Genomic DNA, 10,670 nt, shown 5'->3' with positions numbered 1-10,670 from the left:
TTTCGGCGGTCCCCAGCCCTCAGAGTGAAGCTGTTGCCAATGAGCTGCAGGAGCTCTCCTTGCAGCCCGAGCTGACCCTCAGCCTCCATCATGGCCGAAACCCCAACCTTCCTCCACTCAGTGAAAGGAAGAATGGTAAGTGGTACAGTGCACTCGTGTCTCAGGTAGTATGTCCTCACCAAGGAAGTACTGTTGCATAGTCGTGGTATGTGTTCTGATGATGGGCCTGCTTCTTACAATGTTGTATTTGTATGAAGAACTAATAATCTACAGTTGACAAAACTGATTTACATTGTTCAGTGGAAAGGATTGACAGTACTCCCTGTGGAAGTTCCAGAGAGCTCCAGTGATAAATGCTTTAGATTATTGTTTTGAGTGAATACCAGAAACAATTTCCATTTGCTTTGTGGTGACTTAAAAGTTCTGCAAAGCTTAGGCACTCAGTCAAAGAAAGTGTTAACTCATCTTCAGACTCTAGCCATCTGTAGATTTTTCTTTGCCACCTTGGTCTACACTTGCCAAGGGTGAGTAACTTTCTCACTGCAAATGTCTGAAAGGTTCTGTCATACTTGTTAGAAGGAGGAACAAGACTTAGAGTTAAAAATGAAATATCCCAGTAGGTCTAATTCTAGAGTGAGAATGTTTTTCAAGTTGCAGGTAGCTTATGGACGGCTATGGTATGAATCCCTCTAACTGGTGGGTGATAGTGGAGTGGCAAAATACAGGGTCACTTGGTGACCAGAATTCGTGGGTTTGGAAGAAAGTGAACTGTCTGAAGCTCAGTTTCCCTAGGCTGCCATGAAAGCCTTTGCACATTTGGCATCATCCTGTGACACAATGCTGAAACCATTTGATAACTGGCGGCTTCTGTTTGTGAATTCCTCTTGGTGATCTCCCTTCGTGCCATCCTCTGGGCTATATGTTGGTGGCTCTGGGCAATCTGAAGGTCTTGCTAGAATCTGAATTCTTGCTGTCAACCTTACTTGCAAGATACTATGGATGTGAGCATGGTTGAGTCCTGGGCACATTACAGTGGTGTGCATTATATGCATTACATAGAGTTGCATGGCACAGTGTATTGGGAATGCTGGGGAGCTTTGGAGCCACTTTATAGACAGAACATAATGCTTATGGTAAAGTCACATTAGAGTATGTAAACTGTAGGACTGGAATTTGGATTGGAGGTATACCTCACGTGACATGCTTGGTTCTTCACCTCCAGAAACTGAGCATGTTTTTCTCTGAACAGTGTGTCAGTGTTTTGCTAGAATTGGAAGAATTAATGAACTTAAACACAAAATCTTGCTTTTTAAGAGGATAAAAAGAATTCCTTCCTTCATATACATTATACCATTGTTATATGATTACAGTCATGTTTACAGGCCTTTAAAATGGAGAAGCTTTTCTCCAGAGAAGGAACTGCAAAACCAGAACAAACATCCTTAATGTTGCAGTCCTCTAAGCACAAGATAAAGACAACAGATGAAGTTAAAGGTGGTGGTAAATAGAAGAAATTGGAATATTAGTCAGGATGGCGGATGGTGATCTCAACTAATGGTAGGCTTGGGCATTTTACAGTTATGAAGGCAAGGAGAGATTTCAAATGAAATTTAACTGAGGTAGTAGGTAGAAGGCTTGAAGGCAGCATGGGAAAAGCATATGAGCCTCTGTTTCCACAGCCTGACTGCTGGCCACCTGAAGGTGACATTATGAATTTACTGGAGGCAGGGTTCTTCTCTTCTTAGTGAATAAGACATGATTAAGGGTCCTGAACTGGGAAGAAGCAGTTTATTCTTGATGCCACAGGGAAAGGGATCTTAGTAATGGGAATGGATAAGAGTACTTTTTTAGGAAAATGGAACTTGTAGCAGCATTTTGAATGGATACAACCAGGACACAACAGCATTTGTTGTGGTCAGAGGAAAAGATATTCTGTTACAGAAATGAAAGAGCCTTTATATGATTCAGTTGATTGGGTAGGTTTACAAATTCGTATCTTGGGAATATTTTACAGAAATAGATGGTTTTCCTCTATCATAATGTTATTTTAATGAATTCAACCTTGAAGCTCTGTCATTGTGGGCTGCAAATCTGTTTGACTGGAACAGGTAAAACAGAGTTGGGTTTAAAAAGTATTTGAAAAGGAACATCTCTGCCCATACCTTTTGCCAAAGAAAATTAGGATATTCCCGGAAATGACTCATTAGGTGGGTCTTTATCAGGGTTCAGCACAATAGTGGGAATTTTACTGCTGGAGGTGCAGCTTTTCAGTCAAAGCATAAAGTCCAAAGTCCCTGATCTAAACTGCCTGAATATTTCTTATCTTCAGGGGTATACAATGCTCTTTTCTTCTAGGCTGCAGTATGGTTTTATGTGTTGTTTATGTGTACATTCATTAAAGTATTGTGGGACTGAAAAGTGCTGTTGAAATACGGTTATCTGCAAACTGTCACAGCATAAAAAAAGACTTGGCGGAGTGAGTTGTTGAAAAACATAGCTGATGCATTTTTAATTAATGAACTTGTCCCCTCAAATGGGAACTCTTCAGTTATCTTGAGGTAGAGGTTGCACAGCTGTTGAAAGCTTTTGAGTTTGTTAAGGCTTCTTTTTAAAATATGGTGTAACTTTGTTGTTGTGCCTTTGGCTTCAAACATGTCAAAAAGCCTTTAGAGATGATCTGCCAGTTGAGATGGCAATCTGCTTAAACATTTGAACAATCCAAAGTAGTTGTAGAAGCATATCTTGTGCAGTGAAACTGCTTCTGTGACAACTTGCCAAATTCAAGGTATGAGGAAGATTCAAGCTGAGTGGCAGTGGGAGGGGAGGAGATGGTAAATAACAGACTTGCTGGAAGCTGCGTATCTGTGTCAAAGGGTCTCCTGTTTGCAGTTCTAGACAGGCATTGCTGACTCACAGCTGAACTAACTACTTATGTTGAGCACTTCCAACAGGTTAACCCTTTGTGTAACTCTTGCTTGCAGAAGACTTTATCCGTCAATGTCTGTAAAAAAAAAATATAACATGGATTTGTGCTGAATTTGTTACTTAAGACTGTGGTTCTGGAACATAAACTATTAGCTGAGTTAAAATAGAAATTTCTTTGGCATGTGAAGCATCATGGAATTATGTATACCATGGGAAAACTGGGAGTGGAATCCTGTATGCATGTGCTGCCATATGTACTAGGACAGCGGATTCCTGGATTCCTTTTTTTTTTTTTTCCCTGCTCTTAGAGAACTGAAGAGCAGTAAGAGACAGTTTCTGGGGGTTTCCTTGTTGGTTTGGTTTTGTTTCAGACCCAGACTCCTCTTCTTATTCTTCTCCCTTATCACAGCTACACATTATCCTTGTAGGTGTGTGTACCTACAAGGATAGGTACACCTAGATAGATGGGTGTAAAGACCTTAAACATCTTGACTGAATAGTTCTTATTAAGTTACACTAAATTAAAATGCAATAAAAGCTATTAAGGACATCTGTGAAGTATTGGAACATAACATACAAAACAATTTCTTGTCACTTCAGTGGAAGGAAACCTTATGTGGTAAGGTGTTAGTAAAATATTTTGACACAACTGTTATGTTCTATTCAGGCATCAATCTTAATGTGTAAATTAAGGTGTAGTTATTTAATTTTTCTTTGTGCTTCAGAGTGAATTTTCTACCCAAAATTCGCATTCCTTTTCCTTTTTTACCCATGTTCATCAAGGCCTCAACTTTAACTATGAGAGATGACCTGTGACTGACGCATTTGTTGCCACACAAGCCAAAAAAAGATCATTATAGAGTCATCTGAAGCTCTTAAGTGTATCTTGATTTTTCTCAGTCGCCTGTACTAATATGCCAAAGTAACTTTTTGTAACCCCTCAGGGCTAGAGCAAGGCCCCGATGAATGTGGTTACAAAAAATTGAAAAAACAGGTGATGAATATACAAATCTTATGCAGTTTGATAATTTCTGATCAAAATTGTCATATTTAACTTTCATTTGAAATTATGATAATTGCTTTACTAGCTTATTGACTCTCTTGACACATTTCCCCTAGATGAATTCATAGTTATCTTTGTCCAGAGGTCATGAAAAACATTGTGTTAGAAACCTATCACAGTCCTCATTTCTTCTCACTGTAGGCTGTTTAAGATGAGGTAACATTCTTTTGAATGAACTGTTGCATTTTATGATTACAGGCTTGGACAAAACTTGTACCAGCTTGTAAATCTTTGGGGTTTACTTGATTTGGGATGCTTGCCTTCCGCAAAGTACCATATGCGCTGAGGGAAGAGAGGCTAGTTGGAATGTATGGAATTTCACTATGAGTCAAGTCATGTAACAGGCATATGCTTTAGGTATCAGAAGGTAAAGACCTGAGTGCTGTAAAAATAATGGGATTCATTGTTGCCACATAAACTGTGATTGCACTCACTTGCAAATTGCAGAGTTGAACTCTTTAAATGGGTCTAAGGAGCTATTTTAGTGCCTATGCCCTTTTCCTGTTAAAATATAGGAATAGTGTTTTAAATGTTTATTAGGGCACCTCATTTTATTTTAAAGAATTGTATAGGTGATTGCTCATATAATTAATTTATTAGGTTATATGTTCCTATCTCCATCCCCTTCCTTCCCTTTCCCATCCTGGATTGTCATTACATTGAATTCAGTCAGATTCAGGATTTATTTCAAATACAACTTATTATGGTGCTTTTGCAGATTTTATAGCTGTCTTCTTGTTACTGTAAGTTTAAAAACATTGATAATGTTTTCTTAAAATCATGTCAGAAACTTTCCTTTTAAAAAGAGAATATTGTGACTTGTGAACTCACTTAAGTGTTTAGGCATGTTTGCTTACCAATAAGGGTGATATTTTATTCCCAAGAAAGGGTTTTAAATAGGATTATTCCGAAATTGTTTTCGGTTGTGTTTTTTTTTTTGTTTTGTTTTGTTTTGTTTTGTTTTTTTTGTTCTGGTGTATATCCGACTTCTGGAATAGTTAACTCAAAGTTACATTTAATTACCAAGCGGTGGTTACTGCTTTACCAAGAGCTTACATGTGAAAAAGATTAAGTCTGTATTGTAAAAAAAAGGACCAAGACAGGAAATATATAGATTTCTCTGATCTGTCCTTCACACACATTCCAATGAGGCTTGCTGTTTTCTCTTGTGTGTAAGGGGAATGGTTGTTACAATAAAAACAACCACTCTATCTTGGATAGATTTGTGTTAAGAGACTTTATGTCCCAGGAGACTATAAATTTAGCATGCTGTCTGAAAGTTTCTGATAGAGCTATGAGATTCAGAGCATGATAGAAATGACTGGCCTGCTGCTGATGGGAGCTACTAAACAGCTGAGAAGTGGTAATCTTTTGAAATATTTAAAACAAACTTTTAAATAGTGATGGGGGAATAGTTGAGGTGGAAGGAGTAATGCCAAAGACAGCTTTAATGTGGTGGCTTTAACAAGTTAGGTCTCAACACAGTTTTTGTTTGTTCCTGATCAAGTTAACAATATTAATGCCCTTCTCCAATCACAGATGTGTAATATTCCTCTCCCTTCTGTTTCTCCTTTCCAGTTTCTCTCTTATTTCAGTTTTTGAGGTTTCATCCTTTGAGGTTTCAAGGTTCAGGCCTGATGGATAAACATTAGACATATATTCTGATATTTAAAAAACATTACTTTTTCATGAATTTAAAAGGCTTGCTAAACAAGTCAGACCCAGATCTGGGCAGCTGTTTTGTCTGTGTGAGTAAAAACTTCTGTTGCTTGTTTTGCTGTTTTAAGTATTAAAGGTAGTAATGGGGAAAGGAAATCTGCTTCTTTGAAGGGAGAATGCTGTACAGCAGGATTTTCAGTCTGTTCTACTTAGTCAGTGGCTGCTTCATGCTAGAAAGGTTGTACCATTTCACAGTAGTCAACTGCTGCTAGTATTTAGCAAACTGAATCCTAGGTTTGGGTGATAGCTTGCTCCTGTAATGTGTGGCTTTCCTCATGAAAAATTCAAGCTTTCTGTAATTCATTTATGTTGGGATACTATCAGCTACTTCTGCAGGCTATAACTCTGCCTCTGACATGATCAATACATTACCACAAAGTATAGTGAAGGAATGTCTGCCCAAAGACATTCAGTTGTGCAGTCTTTATCTTCCTTGCTGCTCAAATAGGCAACATCCTGGTTAATGTTTTAAATTTCACCTGTCTGTTCATGGTCACTACTAGTGCACATGTACATACTTCAGGAAGTTAATTGATATTCCTGGACACTGTAGGAAGGATTTCCTTTCCACTTTCTCAGTGCTCCACCTTATCATGTATCACCACAGAAATAAGCATACATTCTGCTGAAAATTGATGGTTTCCTTTATGATGAATATGGATATTCAGGATAGGTGTTAAAGTGACTTATTTCTGTCACTAGTGTCTCTAAACTCCCAGGATACAGTGCACCACTGCAGTTCCTTTCCATAAGGATTGCACAGCAAGAATGAACAGCTAGGCCTGCAATTTTTACCTAGTATGGCTGCAAATCTAGGATGGCGTAAGTGCTGTTTGAATATGAGAAAAGCCCAAATCATCTGATTCTTGTCCTTTTATAACACACTACTGATGTAAGGAGTATGGAAATCAGATAAATACTACAATATCACTGTAAGGGATTTTCCCATATTATTTAAAGCTGCCAAATGAGTTTCTGCTGCCTCCTTTGAAGCCCCAGATGTGTTTGTGTGGGGAAAGGAAGATACATTGCTAAAACCTGCCATGCTCTTCTCTCAGCTGTTGAGCAGCTGTTGGGGGGTTCTTGCATCTGAGTGCTTAGAGAAGCCCTGAAGTTATTTAAGATTGGAGTCAGAAAACAGTGCTAAAGCAGTTTTGCACACCCAGTTACTCATCTTCGTGAATACTGTTGTGGCAGGAGAGGGATTCTGACTTGCTACAGAGGGATTTTAAATCTAAAAATTGGTCTATATCTTTGATGTGGAGCTCAATATATTTTTGGGCTTGGTGCAAATACATGCAGTTACTTACTTAAATGACCTAATGAGAAATGACATTGAGCCTTGGGGAAAAATGGGGAATAAGGGAAAGCTGCTCTGGGGACAGAAGTGTTGAAATTAAAGATAATTAAATTATCTGTTGGGCAAATTACTTGAGACTCTTTAGAGACCAAAATTGAATTTCATTTCTGTTTGGACCAAGTGAGGAAAGACTTAATTCTATTTTTATCTTTTATTTAAGAAATATTTGACTATAAAAGTTTTGTCCACTATCCCAAATAATTTGGAACTGATCATCTGGATGTGGGAAACATGGCTTAATTTTTTTTTTTAACCTCAAGACAGGTTGGATGGAGGCTGTGATCCACAATGGGAAAAGTCAGAAGGAGAAAGGGCATTTTGTTTGTTTTTAAGAAACAGATGTTACCATCTATTTGGAAGAAGTTCCAGCCCTTTGTTACAGTAGATCAGCTTTAGTGATCAGCAAGGGGAGTTGACAGGGATAGGGGAATACTGCAATTATTAAGAAAAAGGACTTGTAAAGATTGAAGAAAAGTCACTGATCTATCAGTAGGATGTGTATGTTTTTGGCCACGTTGTTTCAAAGCTAAGGATGTCTGCATGTTTATGTTAACACTGGGTCTCCTTGTCCTTGGAATGAAATTGCCTCATCAGCAGAGCCCCTTAGGGGACTGAAAGTCTACCCAAGACGTCATCCTTCTCTTTTAAAAGGGAAAAAACCTGCCAGTTCTGGTGTCTCTGACCCCTTCCTCCTCCCTCCCTTTTACTTAAAAGGGCATCGAGGGGCTGAGCTTCTGCAAACTACACATCTTGCATTCCCCTTTGAGTGTTCATTTTTCTTCTAGCAGTAATTTGATTCTGGGCTGTTCCAACTTGCCTGTAGTGAATAAGTAGAGAACTGCATGTTGGAAGACTGAGTTTTCTCAGTAGGCACAGTTTTTATCAGAGAAGGATGAGAATTTCTTGCCAGTTTTGAAAGAGATTAAAGTTGAGAGGTCCTCGTGGATTTTTTTTTTTTTAACATCCATCTGTCCATCTATCCATCTATCCATCTGGAGAGGTCTTTAAGGGATTGTAACTGTTGAGAAAAGGATCAACATGACATTGCTGGAACCAGAAGTGCAGATGACAACACTCCAATCAGGTATCACCTCAAACATATCCCATGGGGTAAATTTGCTTGTGGTCACCAACCTATATAGGCAGTGCCAGGAGGCTATGTGACTTTAAGTAAAGACAAATTTGAGAGCTGTGGTAACTTCCATGTGCAGGTTACAGATGGATACTAGTTGGATGTTAAATACTGATCACTTTAGAGCTTCATCAGAGATAAAATAATCTTTCTGTTCCTCATTTGTTGGTCCCCAGTGTTAAAGTGCCTCATGAAGATTAGAAAATCCCAGTCAAATATAGGACTTGTTTTAAAGACATTTCCTCTGTTTAGCTTTTGGCTGATTTGTGTGACTTTAGTGGTAATTATTTTTCAGTGAAATATATTCTTGATACTTTGGAGAGATTTAAAATTGCATATTTTGTGAAAAACATTTCTGTTTTGTAACTTCCCAGTACTTGTTTTATGTCTTGAAAGGCTGTTTTGTTGAGAATTAAAATGGTATTTTATTTATATGATTTTGTTTTAAATACTATGGTCTTTTTGTGATGTTGTGGTCACCTGTTAGATGTGTTCAGTTGCATTTCTGATGTGCAAGACATGCTAGAGTGAGAATTATCTGTTAATGGCAATCTGATGTATTTCTGTAGGGCATTTTTATCTGAGGCTTTAGAACATTCTGTCGTCATGAAACTTAACAGCTATGTATAGATATGAATGACCTCTGTTCTATGGATGGGATCAAAGACTGGCTGTAACCTTGGTAAGATCTGACTGCAAACTAGTAGTAGCCTTTATTTTATGGTTGTGACATATGGTTGTATTCTTTGTTGTTTAGAGAACCAAAGTACTTCTTTTTCACCTCCTGTTGTAGATAGGAAAGGCAAGAGAAGTATTATGGCAGGGCTACATTTTGTATGGAATACGTAGTTTTTGTCTCAATTCGAAGGGTGTTTGGACACTATACATCATTCTTCTAGTCGTACTCTTGCAGTCTGTGAATTTTGGAGGTAGCATTTAGACATTAGCAAGTTGGTATTGAACAGGATGTGTGTAGTAAGACAGTATCAAATTTGTCTTTATTTTTTTCCTTGATAGGACAGCAGTTACATAAATGCCAGAAAAAGATGTTTACCCCTATGTGCTTTGTTTCTTACAGGTTTTTTAATTGTGGCCATTTTTTTTCTGATTAGGAAGAGCCATGGAATTTACATTTCAGTATTCTCGTAATTTGTGTAAAATTCTGGGGGAACTCACAAAACTTGTTAAAATTAGAGAAACAGTCTTCATATTAATATCACTTTTTAAAGAACTTATTTGTGGTGGTGTTTCTTGTTTCTTTCAAATTATGGAAACTCCTGAGGCTTGCATTTAATTCTTGCGGTGAGAGTTTCTCCCACTAAAGAGTACTTGTATGTAGCTTTCACTTAAGTCAGCTAACCCTAGTCCTAGATGATGTAGTGGCGTTCTGCAATGTTAGGCAATTTCGTGGCAAGCTCATCTTACCTAATGAGGGATACATAATCATTGCACCTCTTCCATCAGTGGCAGCTCTTTTCTCCTGGATCAACCACTGCTGAAAAAATATTAAACAAGAAGCAGGCAAATGTTTATGTAAATGGATTCGCAAGATTGATGGGCAAATTAAGTATAACAACAGGATGAAACCATGTGCATAGTAAGCTTTAAAGATCAGTCTTGAATAATGAAAGTGTATTACAGGTTTCTAGATAAGGAAAATGGCTATTTGATGCTGAGGCCAAATTGTTCAACCTTTTTTTTCTAAAAAAATTAATATTTAGTGATTTCAGCTGCTCTTGATTGCTACTGTTATTTGGCTTAGTGTGGTAATTAAGTTGTTGGGCAAACTACTTGAGACTTTTTAGAGACTGAAATTTGATCTCCTTTCTGTTGAGAGCTATAATCATCTAATGAGGAGAGATAACTTCTCAAGGCTTCTTAGTCCTGATGTTCATCTCCAGAAGCCCTAGTGGAAAGATGGAAGCTAGAAACAGTTGTCCCAGTCAACTTCTCAAGGTTTTTGAACAGCCATTGAAGAAGTAGGAGAATCATGGCCTAAGCTGGGTAAATAAATTATCCTGATAGACCTTACACAGCTCGTACTTCATAGACCAAACCTTCTTAAAGCATGCAGGCTGTAAGACTCTGCTTAGTTAATGCTTGGCTACTGATGGGAGTCCACTCAAGAAGTAACAGTGTCTGAAGCCATAGCTGACAAAGGAAATAATGTTTGTGTTCCATGTTGGTGGGCACATAGAAAGCAGCACCTTTGATACTAAAGATGAGAAGACATTCTTAGTAATTTAGAGAAAGAACCAAGGGGGAGAATACAGCTTCACTATTCTGGGAGCAGAATAGCTTAAGCAGGGAGGGACTGTTTCTTCAGAACAAAACATAAGTGAAGCAGGAACAATGTGACTAGTGAGGTGTACGTTGTATTAACCATAAAAAATTAAACACATCTGTCAAACTGAAAAAGGGAAGAATAAAAAAAATCAATACAAGTGATGACAGCTGAGGAAGAAAATGTA

The 10,670-nt window shown here is 38.0% G+C and overlaps 1 protein-coding gene across 1 annotated transcript in view; it reads left to right on the top strand.

Moving 5' to 3' along the window:
- The first annotated feature begins 93 nt into the window (after positions 1-93).
- MRTFA (myocardin related transcription factor A) overlaps positions 94-10,670 on the top strand; it is an 80,943-nt gene continuing 70,366 nt past the window's right edge. Inside the window, exon 1 of the mRNA XM_074902534.1 lies at positions 94-135. The gene's annotated coding sequence lies outside the window, so the exon portion shown is untranslated. The remainder of the gene's footprint in view (positions 136-10,670) is intronic.

Source organism: Athene noctua, chromosome 3 (assembly GCF_965140245.1).
Source record: "Athene noctua chromosome 3, bAthNoc1.hap1.1, whole genome shotgun sequence".
NCBI lineage: Eukaryota > Metazoa > Chordata > Aves > Strigiformes > Strigidae > Athene > Athene noctua.
This window is presented reverse-complemented; position numbering and strand designations above follow the sequence as displayed.